This window comes from Myotis yumanensis, unplaced genomic scaffold (genome assembly GCF_028538775.1).
Source record: "Myotis yumanensis isolate MYYU_CA2020_CCGP unplaced genomic scaffold, mMyoYum1.0.hap1 SCAF_1, whole genome shotgun sequence".
Classification (NCBI taxonomy): Eukaryota; Metazoa; Chordata; class Mammalia; order Chiroptera; family Vespertilionidae; genus Myotis; species Myotis yumanensis.
The window spans coordinates 227,216,423-227,236,391 of record NW_027223752.1 but is presented as its reverse complement, the minus strand read 5'-3'; the positions used below and the strand labels follow the sequence as shown (position 1 = coordinate 227,236,391).

At 37.9% G+C, this 19,969-nt stretch overlaps 1 long non-coding RNA gene across 1 annotated transcript in view; it reads left to right on the top strand.

The window, feature by feature from the left end:
* The window catches only part of LOC138997164 (uncharacterized), a 55,210-nt gene that overhangs the window by 30,198 nt on the left and 5,043 nt on the right, over positions 1–19,969 (top strand). Inside the window, exon 2 of the long non-coding RNA XR_011468909.1 lies at positions 18,025–18,177. This is a non-coding gene — a long non-coding RNA (uncharacterized lncRNA). The remainder of the gene's footprint in view (positions 1–18,024; positions 18,178–19,969) is intronic.

The following is a 19,969-nucleotide window of genomic DNA, read 5'->3' as shown; positions in this document are numbered from 1 at the left end:
TTAACTAATTCTCTGGGATTAATCATTATGCAATACATAAATGTATGAAACCAACAAGTTGTACACCTTAAACTTACACAATGTTATAATGTCCTTTATCTCTCAATATAAGGTCAATTATGTCTCAATAAAGCTTAAAAATGTATTTGCAAGGCAAAAATCAAATTAATGGAAAATATATAATACGCAATATGTCAAAAATTTTAATCAAGACGGTAAAATTCCCTATTTTTCCCTCCTGCGTTTCTTACTAGATCAATGGCAAACATTTACTTGTATTATTTGTAATCATATTTTTGGCCTTGACATTGCACTAATTTTTAAGTGTTCAATCACTTTAATGTGTGATTATGCATTATTCTCATTCTTTTCTATTCTCTCCACCTCGCTGGTAAGTAATAAGATGTCAGGAACTCTGGTGTCCTTGTCTACAGCAGCAGGTTATTGATCACTGAGGACTATTTAGCTCTATTTAAAACCACATTTAGACAAAGGGGAAAGCATCTCTCTTCTTTAAGAGGCTATTTACTGAAATGAAAAAATCATAGAGGCAGCAGAGCATGGGGATAGGAGCAGTGGTTTAATTATAGTGCTACATGTGTAACCTCAGACAACTTACTAACTTCTCTGATCCTCCTTACCTGTGCTATGACCATTTTACCATTTACCTTGTTGGATGACTAAGGATTAAATGAGATAACCAAGGACAAATGCTCAACTTATTGCAGATACTCAGGACATTTTTTAAAATTTTTATTATTCAAAGACACTTGGGAGAGTTCACCTGTTTTATTTATTTATTGTTTTAGGCAACAGACATCTATTTTGTTTCTATTTTTTAAATAAACTTTTTATTGTTGACAGTATTACAGATATCGGAGGATATTTTTATTTCTTCTTGCTCAGCATCCTTTACATCACATCTCTGGATAATTTAAGTGTTTAGCTCCAAGATTCCAACCCAGTAGGTGAGAGCATCTTTGGAATGCGTACATTTAAGGGTTAGCTCTTCCTCCCCAACTTTCCTGACCCTGGGCTACATCCCTTCACTGGCCGTCTAACCTGGGGCATACACCAGATGGCAGTGTCCCATTGAGGACAGGATCTTCCTGGCCTTTTCGGCTCACTGACCAAGTGACTGGTTGTCTTGCCATATCTCTATGCGTGTTACAGGTCAATAGCATTAGCCTTGGGGCCTAGTTGATGTTCAATGTGAAAATAAACACTGGAAAAATCTCTGTACGCATTCTATTCCCCTTAAACTGCCAAGCATTTCATTTACAAGGTCAATTGGAAGTGGTACCTATGTAATGTTGAAGTAAACATACACTTCAAATAGTTTATTGGTCAATATTTACATTTCTGTGCACTTTAATCAGTACAGAGTGATCTCTTTCCGGATCTGATACACACTGCAAGGCACCAGGGCACCAGAAGTGAGCTATGCAGTGAGCTCCTGTTTAGTGGAAGAGACAGCATTGAATGCAACAAATAATAGCACGATGTTATCCTTGTTATGCTATTTGTCACAGATGACTTCACGAGTTTTTGTTTCTTATGAATCTGTCTTGGAGTTAATGCATTTCATGGATTTTACTAAGTTCCCTTGCTTTCAGCCAAGAGGTCTCAAATCTCATGGACGCCTAACGTTCTCTGTTTAAAAATATGATGAACATTGCTATCTTGCTACAATTCATCACATGTGTGATTTGGGAGGCTTTTATCATATCCACCTTTCAATACGAAGAAAGATACACCCAAATCATTTCTTCTACCTCTGCTAATTTATCCTGCAAACATTTGCTACAGGGTGCCAAGTGCTGCACTTGAGGAAATGTAAACATAAAGGAACTGTACAGCTCTTAGCCCCAATAGCCATGAGTCTAAAAAAGGTTAATAACTGGTTAGAATTTGAGGGTCAGCCAGCAAGTGGGCTGTAAATATGAGTTTGTCTGTGTGTTTGTATGTACACATGCACTGTTTCGTTGCTGCTACTGCTGTTTTTGCTGAGGTTCATGAACTGACACTGTTATTTACTGGAGGAGTGTGTTAGTTTGTGAATGTGCTTATGTGTGTGTTGTCCTTTGGTAGGTGATTGTCACTGCTGAAGTTAAAGACCACCTCTCTGTGTAGTCCTCACAAACACACACACACCACCTAGGATTGCCAAACTGCAAACATAACTGGAGTCCATTTCTCCTGGGCACATTTCATTCCTGTTTGCCCTATTCACTCCTTTCCTGTCTCTGACCTGAGTCACCCTGCCTCTGACCAGGAGCAGTCACACACCCTCCTGTGACCTCTAAGGACTCACAGGAATCTGATTTTCCTACAGACCCGCCAGCTGGGGCCTTGGGAATCTGATCCACTCTTGGATCATTCACAGGCTCAGCAGTGGCATTTCAGAGTAGGCGCCACTCAGATCCCTGCCTCACTTGGGCCCCAATGCACAAGGACACCACCTATGGCATTTCAAAGACCAGCTCTGCCCCTGGGGAGGCTTGCCATCCCCAGGAATCTTGCTGCCAACACCAATGGAAGCTCAGCAAAGAGGCAGCCATTGGCTTGCTTGGCCAAGTAGAGCCCCAAAGGCACCTATTAGAGCTGTGCATGGCTGACAAATCAAAGTTCAAATGCAGCTGGATAATTATCTGAGATTTAGATGAAAGGGAGTTTCTAAGCCCTCTCTTCTCCATTCTCAAAGTGTTGATATGATGCTATTCCCTCTGTACAAGCGGGAAGACGTGAAATAGTCCCTACATTCCTGATTTATCTGTGGCATATTGGAACTGCCATCTGCTGTATTTGGCTGTTGATGATGCTTTAAGAAGCCATATAGTGACTGTCTCTTCCTATAACTCATAAGGTCTGAGACTAATCCTAGGAATCAGCATTAACAAAAAGGTAGCATGTTTTCCTGATACTGCCAAAATGGACACCTTCAATGAAAATGCTTAAAGTTTTCTCCCAATATGATACACTGTGATTCTATTATTTCTAGACTACAAATAGGTCAGTGTACAATGCAAGGTCAGAAAGAAGGCAGGCGAAAGGCCAAGGTTAGAACTCCAGTCTCCTGACACTAGTGAACTCCCCTCTCAGCATCCTGTAGGAGCCCAGCGTGTGTTTCAGACCAGGGATGACGCCTGCACTGGGCATGGAAAAGGCAGGTGGGTGCTTACAAAGCTTCTGCAGAGTGCCAAAAATGAAGAGCCATTGTTTAAAGCTGCAAAAGGAGAACCAGAGGAATAGGGAATCATGACCTTTGACAATGAGATGATAAAACAATACAAATCGTGACCTTCTCCACTTCAAAGACTACTTTGCCAATTTCCCTGCGTCCCAAAAGGAATCCTCACAGGAGAATTAGAAAGGAAATACTCTGTTTCACTGCTTTGCAATAATTGGTGTGGCCCAGGACAAATGGGGAAGTCACTGCCTACAAAGCCACTCTCAAGGCATCAAAGCCCTTTTGCATGTGTAGCAAAGTTAATGCAGATGTCTGCCTCAGCCTTGCTCAGCAGAAGGAACATCACCTGGCCTTCTTCAGTGTGGTGCTTCGAAGATGCAGAAACACTTTAAAGGAAGCATCTTTCACAGCGGGAACATTAGTGCACAGCTGTTTCAATCAGCCCAGGTCCCCATGGATTCTTTTTCCTGCCTGTAGAGTGTTTATCCTTGGAGGAAAGGTACAGTTGTTTAACTGCTACATTCTCATTTTCCCTTGGCTTTTACCTTCTCTTTCAACAAGTCCTGCAGGCCTCCCCCAGTAGAATGCCATGCACATCTGTGCTGAGGGAAGGAGTGAGGAGGACACTGAGAAATGAGTGGTAAATAAAGAAAGAAAGCCTAAAACTCAAGATGCACCAAGTACCTAGAACACAGCAGATACTTCACACATATAATCTCAGTAAGTCCTTGCTAGCATATTGAGAGGGAGATATTGTAATACCGATTTTGTAGAAAAGGAATTAGAGTCTTGGGGACAGGAAATAGCTTTCCCAAAGTCAACAAAGAATGAGAAAGGAAACCAATATCAGACCTTGATCTCTTAGAATTCAAATCTTAGGCACTTTCTCCTCCACTCTGCCATCTCTGTTAAAGCAAAGAAAGAAAGTGAAAAATGACTACTTCCCCCTCTCACCCCCAGTGATAAACTGGATTTCCCCAAGTTGAATGCAAGGCAGTCAGATTGCATGGCCACTTCTTAGTTTGTTGTTAATTCCATGTAACCATAATGGCTACAGCTGTGGCCACATCATACATTGCTGGTCCCACGCCAATCTCCAGAGTCCTGGGGAAGCAAGTGACTCGCAGGCTTTGAGAAGTATCTGATGGGGCCTGTCAGTCAGGGTTCATTATCAAGAGCTCCTGCCCCAGACCATGCAGGACTCCTCAGCTGCAACAGACCAGCAATATTGTGGTTTCAGTCTGCACACACAGCTTTATGTGTGTGGCTCTATGAGACCCTTGTCAGTAGTGAAGTGGCCATGTGTGAGATACTGCAAAGGGATCCACATAGTTGCCAGGCATGCCAGCTGTATTGGAATGTTTTGAGTATTTGGGGTTTAAGAGTCCTGATCTCAGAGAGTATAGTTATTTTCTGTTAAGTGGGTCATAGGGAGTTCACCCTGGTTTAAAGGGAAGTGCCAGAGCATTTATCTTCCTTTGAGTTATGTACATTTGGGGAATGCTAAGGGAATATTTGATGGATACCTATACAAAATTGGATTTTTCCCCTCTGCTTTTATTCACCCATTTATTTATGTAATAAATATTTATTGAGCAACTACTATAATCCATGAACTACACTAAGAATATGGAAAACAAAAATGGATACAATAAATAAAGCATAATCTGTGCTTCCAGTAACTGACAGTTCAGACAAGTAGATAGGCATATAAGCAAATATGTGCAGTAAAGTGTTCTGTGTATTATAACAGAAGTATATTTAAGACTTAAAGGATAATGTATTTGATGGGAATTGGGAGGAGAAGAAGAGGAGCATTCAGAAAAAAAAAAACAACTTTATGGAGGAGGCCTCCCTTGCCAGACAGCATTTTCAGCAGAAAGAATAAAGGCTTGCCCTAACTGGTTTGGCTCAGTGGATAGAGCATTGGCCTGCGGACTCAAGGGTCCCAGGTTCGATTCCAGTCAAGGGCATGTACCTTGGTTGCGGGCAAATACCCAGTAGGGAGTGTGCAGGAGGCAGCTGATCGATGTTTCTCTCTCATTGATGTTTCTAACCCTCTATCCCTCTCCCTTGCTCTCTGTAAAAAATCAATAAAAATATATTTTTAAAAAAATAAAGGCTGTTGTACTAGATCAACATAAAATTAAATTCTAGCTCTGCTAACATTGAGCTATGTAATCATGACCTTGATTTCACCTTTCTGAGTCTCATTTGTGAAGTGAGGATAAAACAAACTATACCCACCTCAGAGAGTTGTGAATATTGAATGAGATTCCTGTTAGACAATTAAAGAGAAATTTTTATATTTGGGTATAAGTTAGTATCTTTTGGGAAGAGAGCCCCGCTGAGTCAGATGGGTGTTTTTGCCAGTCATGCTGTCTGAACTTTGGTATGTGAATGTTTCCTGTTACCCATCTAGGATAAGCCAAGAGTGAAGAACCTTGATTTTAGAGATTAAAAATGTGAGCTAACAAAGGAAAGACCTTAGCAACACCTAGCACATGTGGTGGGTGGCAATGCCCATTGTCGCCTTGGGGAATGAAGATGTAGTTTATAACATAAAAGAATTCCTTAGCCTTTACCTCATGTTGCCCTTCTGGAACAATGGCAGTGTCTGATATTCGTATTCGTATATGGATGCCTAATAGAAATCAAATAGATGTGACTTATTCTGCAATATTTTTTAGACTAGCCGAAACCGGTTTGGCTCAGTGGATAGAGCGTTGGCCTGCGGACTGAAAGGTCCCAGGTTCGATTCCGGTCAGGGGCATGTACCTGGGTTGCGGGCACATCCATAGTGGGAGATGTGCAGGAGGCAGCTGGTCGATGTTTCTCTCTCATCGATGTTTCTGACTCTCTATCTCTCTCCCTTCCTCTCTGTAAAAAATCAATAAAATATTTTTTTAAAAAATATTTTTTAGACTAGTCAATTTTCTATTATATTTGGGGATCTGAGGCAGCTTAGTAGACATATCAACTAGTACATGAAATATAGCAATGATTATTATTACTGCACCAGTCAGGGTTCCATATTGCAAGCAACAAAAAAGATGACTGGCTTAGGAAGAAATGAGTTTATTGAAAATATATTGGGTAGCCAACAGAATCATTGGGAAACCTAGAAAAGCATGCTAGATGCTATTCTTTCAAGAACTACTCTGATGAGAAGAACAAAGAAACTTCTAGTGCCGTAAATGAACCTTAGATGCAACGGTCCTCTTTGAACCTGCCATTTAACTTGAACGTACTGCAAGTGTCTCCAGCTACAATGCCTCTTCCTTGCCAGAAATTCAAAATATAGTCATTGATTTGCAGCATTATGTACAATAGCCAAAATATGGAAGCAATCTAGGTGCCCCCTGATAGATGAATGGACAAAGATGTGGTACATATATATGATAGAATATTACTCAGCCATAAAAAAGAATAAAATCTTGCCATTTGTGACATCCTGGAGGGATATAGAAGGTACTAAGTTAAGTGAAATGTCAGTTAGAGAAAGACAAATACAATATGAGTTTACTTATATGTGTAATCTGAAGAACAAAATAAACAAATAAAACAGAAACAAACTCATAAATACAAATAACATTTTGATGGTTGCCATATGGGAGGGGATCTGGGATGAGTGAAGAAGGGGAATGGGTTAAGATGTACAAATTTCAAATTATAAAAACAGTCATGATACCTGGCAGATGTGGCTCAGTGGATGAGCATCAACTAATGAAGCCGGAGGTCATGGTTTGATTCCCGGTCAGGGCACATGCCAGGGTTGTGGGCTCAATCCTCAGTGTGGGACATGCAAGAGGCAGCCAGTCAATAATTTTCTCTCGTCATTGATGTTTTTATCTCTCTTTCCCTCTCCATTCCTCTCTGAAATCAATAAGATTTATTTTTTAAAAAAAGCCATGAGGATGTAAATTACAGCACAGGGAATGTAGTCCATAATATTATAATAACTATGTATGATGTGAGATGGGTATTAAACTTATTGGGGTGATCACTTACTTCATCAGTTATATACACAGCTAATCACTAAGTTGTACATCTAAACTAATATACTATTGTATGTCAACTGTAATTGAAAAATTTTTAAAAATATATATCCTTTGCTACTGCCATCACTGTTATAGAGGAAAGGACTTCTCCATCTCTTCCTTTCTGCGTCACCAGGTCTTTATGTCCTCTGGTTGGTAGAGCCATGCACTAGATATAAGAGAAATTGGGTAACTTTGGCCTTTTATTATGAGAAAGTAGAAACTATATATAAGAAATTTCCAAAATTATAAAGAATGTGTAAAAGATGTCATAAGACCACAAATAGGACAAATATCCATTATAATAATTATTATTGTCACCATTGTTATTGCTACCATAGTGATTCAATAAGCATTATTGATGTGCTAACAAGTGTAAGGCATTTTGGGGAAGATTAATTAGGAATAAAGGCTAGGACACTTGCCTTCAACTTTCACTTGGAAATAATAAGGTATATACCCCAAATATGCAAAATCTGATTCTGGTAAAGACAAGTTTGATGCAAGTGTAAGTATTAGAAAGGGCTTCATTTTGACATTTTGGAAAAAGGAAATCTTAAAAGACATGTAAGAGTTGGCTAAGAATCCTTTCCTTACCCAAGAAGTTAGAGCAGTGGTTTTCAAACTTTAGTGTACAAGATCACTTTGAGAACTTATAAAAACAGATTGCTAAGCCCCAATCCCAGAGTAGGTGGTGAGGAAGATTAAGTGTTAGTGTTTGTAGAAATCATAGCCTGAGAACTAATTTTGCCCCTGAGTTAAAGAAGCCTTCAGGCCTAGATGCAGGGAAGAAATAATAAGCTAGTGAGATTCAGTGGAAAAGGAGACAACCACATATAGAAAAGAACTTGTAAGAAAAACATCAGAAACAAGGTTGGCAAAGTAAATTTAGGCCAAGTATTCAGGGGTGGATTCTGCTAGAATGTCTTGCTGAGCATGCCCAGAGTTAATGCTATGAGCAGGAGAAAATGCTAAAAGACTTTGGGCAGATTACTACAAAGAACTTGTAGTTGAGAAACTATCCATCCTGGATATTTTTCTAAGTGCTGGGAATAACAGAAATAAATTTGATGTTTTTTCAATACAATACATCATTCGGTTATTTTCAAGAGAAGGGAAGACCAATCCAGTGTGGCCTTGTGTGGTGACACTCTAAAGGGGAATGAAGGGCCAAAATAAATGACATTTGAGATAAAAATCTATAAGATGTCTAAATAGAGACTGCTGTCCTTATTACTAGCTTGCTGTGTGAGATTGGGCATGCTGTGTAACCTCTGTGGTTTTCTATTTCATTGGCTGAAAACAGATGATCTCTCAGGATCTATCTGTGATGGTGCATAAGTCTGTGATTAGAAGGCTGAAGAGGAGAGACAATTCACAGGTGAATTCACCATTGTTAAGACTGGAGAACTGGAGGAATCATGAATCTAATGACAAAAAATAACGTCAACATTTTTCATCTCAACTGGAAAATACAATGACCTTGCCTCAAAGTGGAACAACAACAACAGAAGAAATGGTGCATCAGAACACCTTTGTTTAAAAAGTTGCATTCAATTTTGGAGGTTAAGAATAGATAATGTATTGGGAGGCAACAGATACGCATATAGATGAATCCTAATTTAATGCAAACCTGCTAGTTTATTTATGTTATTAATATGATACCCTGGAGGATATAAACCAATTAAAAACCCATTTCAATTATTAATTGGGTCCCCTAATTGAAGGGACATAATAAATTAATTAAAATGTCCTCAACTCAATTCACTAAGGAAAATACCTAAGTCAGGGAATGGATTGGATGAACAGATCCAAATTAACTCTTAAACTGGATTGTACTCTAGTCCACATAGAAAAAGTAGCCAAATCCAGAGAATGAGGTATTTGAACGAGAAGACCAGGAGAAGAGAGAAGCAGAGGTGGGTTTCCCACTTGGTTCTGTGGCTACAATGTCATGGTCGTGCCTATTAAACACTGCAAGCCTCAGTTTGCTTAAATATAATGTTAGCTCATCAAATGGAATCATTTAGATCATTTCTCTTTCGCTCTGGCCATTATGACTCACAATGAATACATGAGCCAAAAATGTCAGTACTCAAACTCCCAGTGATAATGTCATTAACTGAGCATTTACTGAGCACACTCTAATCTGTGCCCATAGTCTAATGATATGAAGATGAGAAGACACAGGTCTTGCTCTAGGCAGCTCACCATCTCAGGATGTCAGAAGTGGGTGCCAGATCTGTACAGAAAAAGGGTGATTGAAATCAGTATGTGCTAAAATGGACCTGAAATCACAGCTCTGCAGATATCCGTTAATTCTGTTTCCTCAATTAAAAATGGAAATATTGCTAGCTCAGATGGTATGTTTATTAAATGAGATAAATGTAAAGATTAGACTCTAGCACAACGCATGGTAAGTGGTAGGTACTCAATATAAGTGTCTATTTACTTTCCCACATCCTTTCTTTATAAATAACGATGTCGTGGCACTCACTCCATGGAGGTCTTTGGAGGATATCACTTTGCTGAAGGAAAGTGTTATTTTCTGTTGCTTTGTACTGAAGTATTAGCCAGTGGTTAAGAGAGTATAATGCAACAGAGTGGTTTTAATGGCCAATGTTTAATAGATTAAAATAAGAAGCACTTGTATAAGAGAAAACTAATTGTTTTCTAAAGTCATGGTTTCAGCTTGGACCCCCACTCTCAGTGAGGGCTCCACTTGCTTGAGAGTACTTGATATTTTCAGATGTTGCAATGTTACAAAAGCAATTATTTTAATGAATGGCTCTCTGATTTCTAATAAAGTTGAGAATATTTTCATATGAGTGTGAGTCCATTTGTGCTTTCCTTATTCTACAATGTTTTCTCACACGTTTTGTCCACTTTTATATTGGAATGTTTGTCTTTTTCTTACTGATTTAAGGTTGTTTACAATTTTTGTGTACTAACCCTTTTCAGGTTTTTCTGTATTGCAAATGTTGCTTCAAGTTTTCTCTTTATAATCTCTGTATGATGTCTTTTGAGAAACAGATTTTAATTTTAATTTATCCTTGTATTATTATTTAATAATTATTGCATTATTTACCATATGAATAACTGATATCTATATAAATAAAAATGTAAATCTTCGTTTGTTCAAAATCTTAAATCTCCGAAACTTCTCCACCGATTGCTTTGAAATTTTGACACAATGTTGCATTCGAATACATGTGTGTTTTTATATACCTATATACCTACTATTATATAGATGTCACACCTGTGACAGGTAAAAACATGCTTTTTTTGAAAAACAGCACCATCTGTTGAATGTAAAAGCAACACACGCTATACTAAATATTTTATTATTCCATTTCAATGTTTCTGTTTACAATTATAAATTGTAGATAAAATTAACTACAAATATGCATGTACAGCTGCAAAACGATCGATCAGCTGAGATATTCTCACATCAATTGCTGGAAATTGGGAACGGAAAGGTGCCAGTTGATCAGGATGAATTTCATTGCCTCATAACTTCTGCAATTTAGTGACATCAAAAGAAGAATTGATTGAAAAAGTATTTCCCAATATTCAAACCAATTATAAGAATCACGATTGGCTGAGTGAACGAGCTATTCTTGCGTCCAAGAACAAAGACGTCTACAAACTTAACAATATTATTCAGTCTAACATTCAAAGCGAGGCAGTCACATACAAGTCCGTCGACACTGTTGTGGAAGCAGATGAAGCGGTTAATTATCCAACAGAGTTTTTAAATTCACTCGATCTGTCAGGGATGCCACCGCACGTACTGCAATTGAAAATCGGCGTGCCAATTATCATGTTGCGAAATATCAACCAGCTAAAGCTTTGCAATGGCACGCAGCTTGCAGTAAAAAATATTAATGAGCAACGTCGTAGAAGGAACAATCTTGACAGGACCTTTCAAAGGTGAAGATGTCCTCATTCCTCACATTCCTATGATTCCAATGGATATGCCATTTCAATTTAAGAGATTGCAATTCCCAATTCGATTGGCGTTTGCAATCACCATCAACAAAGCTCAGGGCGAATCTTTAGAATTGTGCGGTTTAGATCTAGACACGGATTGCTTCTCACATGGACAATTATATGTTGCATGTTCTAGAGTCGGCAAACCAGACAATCTCTATATCTGCACAGAGAATGGAACAACAAAAAATATTGCATACCCACAAGCATTGTGAAATTAAACATATTAGAAACATGAGCTTTCTCTTTTCTTTCTTTTCCATTTAATCAGACTGAGCCACAGCAATGCGTGGCCAGGTACAGCTAGTTATTTTATATTTTAATTTGTTCTGACCTATTCTTAAACTTACTTTCTCCATCATTTGTTTTCTTTTAATGGTTGATTTTTGGTGGAATATTTCCCCCAAGATTTGTTTTTCTCTTTAAAGTTATACACTCTCTATATTCTTTGATTTTAGCCCTTAAAATTTTTAACAATACAAATAATTTAAAATAATTCAATGTGTCGATTCTAATGACTGCTTTTTAACTGATATGCTTTGGCTGAGGTTTTCATATTATTTAGATTTATTTTTCATACTGCATTCATTAATGTTATTGTTATTCTCTTTAATAACCAGTGTTTGTTTAATGTACTAAAATATGTTCTCTTATTTATTTTTTATGATCCTTTTGAATATTTGCATTTGCTTCTAAAACTAGTTTTTCTTCCCAATGTATGTCATTTTTCTTAAGCATAAATCCATTCTATAAGTTTTTGTTTATATTTCTAAGTCTTTTTTTATTTTGGGTGAGGAGGAAGGCATGATTTTTTTAAAGATAGAATTGTATAGAGACTCAGAAGAGATTAGCTGTCATTTTTTTCCCATTCCATAACTTTCTGGTCGTCATTTCACTGTGCTCTGATTTCCCAGGTAGACATTGAGAAATCAGATGACTGTCTAACTATCTGTTCCCTAATGGTGTTCTGTTTCTCTTCTCTGTATGCTTTAAAGATCTTTGTTTTGTCTTGGATGTATTATCGTTTGGGAAAAAAAATATATGTCTATGGATGGATTTCTTTGTATTTATCTAGAAACGAAAGTGGCTGATTTTCATCAATTCAAGAAAAACTTTAGATACTTTCTTTATTATTAAGAGCTTTGACCCATATCCTCCATATTCTGCTTTAGATATTCTAAACATAGGTAATTCTTTTAAATATATATATATATATATATATATATATATTTATCTTTCTATGCTGTATTGTTATTTATTTGGTGTTTTTCATGTTCTCTGGTAATTCTTTAACAGTTTCCCAGCTATGTATAGTAAACTAATTTGCCCTAAGTCAGACAGTCCTGTTTTATTTTGTCATCATTCATGGTAATTTTTAACATGTGAAAACATTTTTATATAGCTGAACTTGTCAGTAATTTCTTTTATGGTGTTAAGATATTTTTCTCTTAAGATGTATCCTATATCCCAGGTTTATATAATAAATGTTCTTCTGTTTTTAGAAATTTATTTTATATGCTTGGACCACCTAGATTTCAATTTGGAAGAAAAAAAATATATTTTGAAAATATAGATACCTTTATTGAATTCAGTAGATTGCAAGTTCCTTCAGGGAAGTGACTTTATTTTGCTATCACTTATACATACAGAACTAGCCTCAGTAGCTGACAAAGAGTAGTTACTTTATACAGTTTTAAAATAATTTTATAAACAAATGAATGACTTTTAATAATACACAAAGTAGCCTCACAATTTCTGTCTTGAGAAGTTCTATGAAAAGGTAATACAGACTAAACTAAATAAAATCATATATATTGCATACCTTTAATTTTGTGTTATCATGTATAATGCATATTTATATATTTTGTTATATGATTTAGATATTATATTATTATGCTCTTTATAAATACTTTAAATAGTTATTACACTTAATTATAATTTTAATAACTTTATTCACCTTATGTTTTTACCATATTTAATGAAACATTCTTTTACGTTTGCCATTTAAATTGTTTCCGATTGTTTTAATTATAGGAGATTCTATATTTGTGTATCTAGAAATGTATTTCTACTATGGCATGACTAGTGTTGACATTAGGAGCCTTGTACTCTTAAAGGTATGAGCTGAAAGCTAATTTTATTCCTTAATTTCCAGAAAATGAAATGACCTCTCTGGGCTTCCTAGACCTAGATCACAGGGTTTTCATTGGGATTAAATTTTAAAATATTTTATAGACTTTACCCAGTGTAGTCTCAATGAATGTTAATTGGCCCTACCCCTAGACTTCCTTCTTATAATAAACACACACGAGTAGAATTTAGTCAAAGAGTATGAACATCTAATGGCTCCTGCTAAGTATTTAACTAATGGCAACTGTCTGAGTCAATGACTCATGGCATATTTGCCCTTAGAAAAGTATAGCAGAAATGAGCATGGCTCACACCACATAAATAACACAACCTATGAATAATGTATCCCCGATTTACAGATGAGGAAGTGAGGTCCAGAGAGGTTAAATGATTTTCTGAAATCACACAGCTTATAAATGCCAGAGAAGTGGCAGATTCAAATCCAGGCTATCTAACTCCAAAGACTGCATATTTAATGCTATGATGCCTGAAACTTTTATAAACATCTCCCTGACACTAATTACTTCTCCTGGAGAAAAACACATTTTAACTAGATTTCTTAATTTAAAATTGCACAAGATTTAGGGCCGCCCTCCTTTTCTGCACAAGACATCTTCCACTTAGTTATACTGTGTTTCACCGTTATTCATTTCACCAATACATATGCCTCCTCAGCTGGTTTGAAACTTCTTTAAGTGTTAAGCTAATTTTGAACTCTTCTTCTGAATCCTATAACAACCCCCATAATGGATAATCAATAAACACATACTACCTTATGTTTAGATAGTCTAAATGCTTTATTTCTCTGTGAATTAGTCTCCTTCTAATAAATCAAATTAAAAGTTGTCATAGGAAACAAAACCAAAATGAAAAGTATGCATCTGAAAGTCATGTTACACACATTATAAAGACTAGACAGATCAGAATTATTTAACAATTTTAGTAAAAGGAAACCCACTATATTTTCCTAGATGTCTTGGAAAAAGATGGCATTGATGTCAGAATCTTCCTGGCTAGTAATCTTGCCAATCTAGGATGTGGGTGGGCAATAACCAACCAACTTGGACATCTATCAGGTAAATAACCAGCCAACTTAGACATCTATAAGGTAGCACTTACAATCACACAGCTCATTCCAACCTGCCTTAGAAACCTACCTGGTCTCAATTACCACCACTTCATGGCCAACATGGTAAATTTTTGTATTATTGTTTTGGATTTGAGAGAGATTGAAGAGTTAACTCCAAATGAAGAGGCAGCAGGCAATATGGAAAGAATAGTCAAACCAATGGTAATGATGGGATTTGCCACCAGCAGGCTGAATAAGCTGAAGCTGCTTTTCTGATACATGGAACTTCAGCAAGAAGTATAGTCTAAGTCCCTGAACCTCACAGGGAAGCTGTAAGGATTAATGTGATAATATATTATCATGTGCCTTGTAATAGGCACTTAGCAGACGGTGCTATCATCATGATTAAAAGATTACTTATCCCTTCTATAGCTATCTGGGTTTTGAGAGTTTCCAATCACTACAAATATAACTTGAGATAATATAAAGGTATAAAGTAGGTATAGTTTGTTTCTCAGGTCAATAATTATATCTTAAGACTATTGCCACTTTGACTAAACTTATAAAATCATACTAATCTCTCTATATAAAAAGCCAGCGACCAGGAATGCTGTAATGACCCAAACAACCAGTCGCTATGATGCCCACTGTGGCCAGCAAACCGGCCTGATTGGGGGTGGGGCTGGCCAGCCAACCCCCTGAGGCCCCACCCCACGGCTGGCCCCACCCCCAATCACCCCTACCCCAATAGGGGGCGAGGCCAGCCAGCCAACCTCCTGCAGCCCCACCCCAATCAGGGGCAGTGCCTGCTGGCCAATCGCCTGCAGCCCCTCCCCACCAGCCAACATGGCCCTGATTGGGCCCTGATTGGGGCGGGCCTACCAGCCAACCTCCTGCCATCTCCTCCTCCTGACAGGCCCTGCCCCAATCTGCCCTGACTGGGGACGGACGGGCGGGCCAGACCCCACCCATTCACAAATTCCTGCACTGGGCTTCTAGTCCTATCTAATAAAGAGGGAATATGCTAATTGACCCTCATACTGTCACAAAGATGGAGGTGCCCACAGCCAATAAAGAGGGAATATGCTAATTTACTGCCACATCCTCAAAGATGGCAACACCCACAGCCACAAGATGGTGGTGCCCAGTCCCCTCAGCACTGCTGGGGCAGTAGGCAGACGGCAAGGCCGGGCCCGGCCTTGCCACATGCTTGCCTCTTGAGTCCTCCAGTACCCTCAGCCCCCCAACTGCCCAAGGCCAGCCTGAGGTGCAGGCAAGCCTCGGATGTTTGCTGCCCAGCTGCCCAGGACCACCCGAGTCTCAGGTAACCAGGGCCAGCCAAGGCTTGTGCTGCTGGAAGTGGCAGCAGCAGAGGTGTGATGGGGCATCACCTTCCCCTGTTGTTTGGGTCACCTCCCACCCCTGAGGGCTCCTGGACTGTGAGAGGGGGCAGGCCGGGCTTAGGGATGCCCCCTCCAGTGCATGAATTTTCATGCACCAGGCCTCTAGTATATATATACATACATATGCCTAAATGACCGGTTGTATGATATGCACTGTCCACCAGGGGGCATAAGCTCAATGCAGGAGCTGCCCCCTGGTGGTCAGCGCACTCTCACAGCCAACCTCCAGTGGTCAGCCAACCTCCCATGGTCCCTACCACCCCCTGCTGGTTGTCCCCCCCCCCATCAGTCCTGATCACCAGCCAGGCCGAGGGACCCCACCCATGCACAAATTTGTGCTCTGGGCCTCTAGTATATACATAAAAATTAACAAATAAAACTTTAAGTAAATCAATTATAGTTATCATTTTGAATTTTAAAATAAATAAATATCCTTGAGATACAGTTAGAAAAATTATTGACAAGGAAATTTTTTCCTTATAAATTTTATTTTTATATTTGGGGAAAATGCTTTCTCTGTTATGTAATCTATTTTTTAATGTACTTAAATAATAAATCCATCACTTAAAAAATGAATTTAATAAGGGTCATACAGTTTTCTTCAAATCTGCCAAGTGGATGACAAGTGTAAAGAATGGTCTAATATATCTTTATGTGTCAGTAAATTTATTACTGTCATTGAGAAAATATTGATATATACCTGATGTTGATCTACAACCAAAGTATGTATTGTGGTAGCTCCGTGGTTTATTTGTAGTGCCTGCTCCAAGTTAGGTTGCATTCGTGCCCATGATGTATAACACAGTTAAATGCTGAGACGTAGTTTTTATTTCTGAAAACCAATTCACTGAGTCATCTAAACTGGTTTGAAGTACACAAATCTGCAAATGTTTCCTTCTGTCTAATGTAAGTGCTGCCAGACTCTCAATGCCATACTCCTAATCCGCCTCACATTCTGTTTATATATAATATCCGGAATGGGAAAATCTATAGAGATAAGAAGTAGATTCTTAGTTTCCTAAGGCTTGGGAGGTTTAGCAATGGGGGATCTTGAGTGTGATAACTAAAGGCTATGGGTTTCTTTTGGGGGTAATAAAAATGTTCTGGAATTGATTACAGTGATGGTTACACAACACTGATTATACTAAAATCACTGAATTGTACATTTTATATGGATGAGTCATATGGAATATGAATTATGTTTCAATAAACCTGTTATAAAAATAAACTAAAAATTTTAAAAAGAGCTAAGAGGTCAGATGAGGCCACATGAGTTGCATCAGCAGTGCTGTGACAAGATTCACTGACATCTTAGTTCATTGCATCTTGACTGAGGGATGCAGGGAAAAACAGACTTGAAGGCAACACAATATCAAAGCAAAATAAAAAGCTATTTTATGATGCCAAAATACTTATCAAAATTTATTTTGTTTAACCAGATCTATTAACATGATTCAAACATGAAAAACAGTGGAGAGTTAAGCCCAAAATCCCACCTACCAGACCCCGAAAGTTGTCACATTGAATGTGCAAAATCTTTGTATATCATTTTAATTACCCCAAATTAATTATTAAAAACATTATAGAAATATGACTTTGCTTCTAGGGAAGTGGGCACTTCTATCCTGGTACAAGGATAGAGTCACATTATAGACATATTCAACTCAATGTAATATCAACATACATATTTGAATGGAAGAGAGGGAAGGAAAGAGGACAAGAAACAGAGAAGAGAAACACTCATTTAAACAATACTTAATAGTAAAGCCGTACAAGTATTCAATGTGCAAATTGAACCAGCCTAAACCTGGAGCCCAGAATGTGCCTTCTGCCAGGGTCTGGGTTCCTGTATGCATCTCAGAACATATGTTTAAAGAATCTCATTTTGGGATCAACAAGGTCTGTATGAAAGGAGCCAATTCCTGTATCTGTGGTTCACCTGAATAAGAAGTGAATGTTTCTAATATTAGAGGAAAAAATGACTTTGCTCAACTTGGTTAGAGAAGGTCTTCTACCCAGCACCTACCTAAGGCAGTTTCATGGGTAATTCAAAAATATACAATTTTGTTCTTACTTATGCTATGACATTAGAATCTAAACCTCATGCAAGCAGCATTATCATTTTAATTCCTGATGTGCTCAGTTGATCCAGCTTTCTATTTTATTTAATTAAATTTTATTTTATTATTTTTTTTGCAGATGAGGGTAGTCCAATGACAGCTCATAAATGGGAAGATGCTGTGAGAAGCCAGAATATCAGCTGCAGAACAATGTGCAGGGGGAAAAAAAACTTGGAGCAAAAGAGAAAGAGTGCAAGAGGTGGCAAATGCAATGGATAGAAAGCATTAAAAGGTAACCAATAATAAAATGGAGACACAAAATGAATTTTATAGATTTTCTGGTACCCTTGACTCATATAGCAAATAGAAGTATTTAAAATATACACTTATTTGTATTTTAATGCTTTAACTTGCAGTACTCAAGTTGATCTGAGGTTTGAAATACTAGTCTCTCATTAAGTTAATTGTACTCTTAACATTTAAATAATTATTAAAAGGTTTCATAAGTCCTCCCAAGTTGAATCACTATTCGACTAAAGGAAGTTGTTCAGTTTTACTTTATTTTGGCTTCTCTTAAGTTGTATTGGAAGCAAATACTTCATTTATAAGTAGAAAGAGATGAAAATGTGCTGGATTGGTCACCACCATAAAGAAAGAAAGAAATCAGAACTTCTTATAATTTTTTTATTCTGAGAATTTCATTTACTATACAGTGCCCCACCTAAGCCACATCAACTGAGAATATAATGCTTGAGTGGATCCACTAATGTATCAATATCACTTCCCACTAGTGAGCTTTTTTGGATAACAAATGCTTATTGTGAAGCCTGATGTGACTCCTTGCCCATTAACCAAAAGCTAATTGAGAAGCAAGTAGGTTTTCAGAAATAGAGTAGTTAGAGCTGAGAAATACAGGAGAAATAAATGACACCTTTGCTTTACTGTAAGAATTTCCATTATTGTTTGGAGAAAACAAAATGAAGGTAGAAGAACAGAAAATAGAATATTACTATCACATTGCTATGTTATGACGTTCCTGACATAAATGCTACAGGACTTCAGAAATGTGAGATGTAAAGATAGGTCTAAGAGTCAATGTCAACTTCTTAAAAAGAGGTGGAATTTTAATTGGGTCTTGAAGAATGGGTAGAATGTGAATAAGCCCAGGATGGAAGCCAGGGACTTTTCAGATAGAGGAAAATGGCTCAACAAAAGTCAGAAAACAGAATTGTTTTAGATAGTGCTTGGAGGCCGTGGGAAAGGGACAGCCAGGCTGGGTCAGATGGTGGGTCTCAGGTGTGGGGGCACCAAGAAACACTTTGAGCTTTTCCATTTGGGGCAGGATTGCAATCTACTGTAGCTATACCCTCTTTTTCATGTTCAAACAAAATGATGTGACCTCAGCTCTCCTGTGAGGAAGCCTGCTTTGCTTCTCCATTTCTTGAGAATTCCTGCATGTTCAGGTGCCTGACATTCCTGCCTCTTCTAACCTCTGGATCTCCTTGCATGTCTTTGCTTTAAAAATTCTGATTTTATTTCTGCTTCTCCTGAATTTTGTAGGTACTACCTGCCTTCATGTGTAGACACAGCCCTGCCCCCTTCTTTCCTGAAAGAACCACCAATTCAAGGTGGTTTCAAATATAACACATACTAATTGAATAATAAAATAATTATACAGAGGTTCTGGAGGAGGGAAGAAGGTTTTATTATATCAGAATGAGAATCAACACAAAATAACTAGTCTACATGAGTGTTACTTTTTCTTTCAGCCATCTCTACCCCAAGACATTTCTCACAAATCTTCTTCCTGCTTAGAACCCAGGTGGCCATAATTTCCTGATGTCTCTTGTGAGTATGTATATAAAATGTGTGCCTCTATTTCCACCTTCTCTGGTCCTAGAAGACACGATCATCACCGCGCCTTCAAAACCAGTGTGCATAAGCAAAATTCTTGACCCTTGATAATGCAGAGTAATCTTGCTCTTCTTTCTGTGGCCTGGACAGGTCTTGGGGGCTTAATTTTGCATAACTTGAAAATCCCATCAGTGAGTCTTCCTAAACAAAAGAGGGTCCATTGCAGAGAT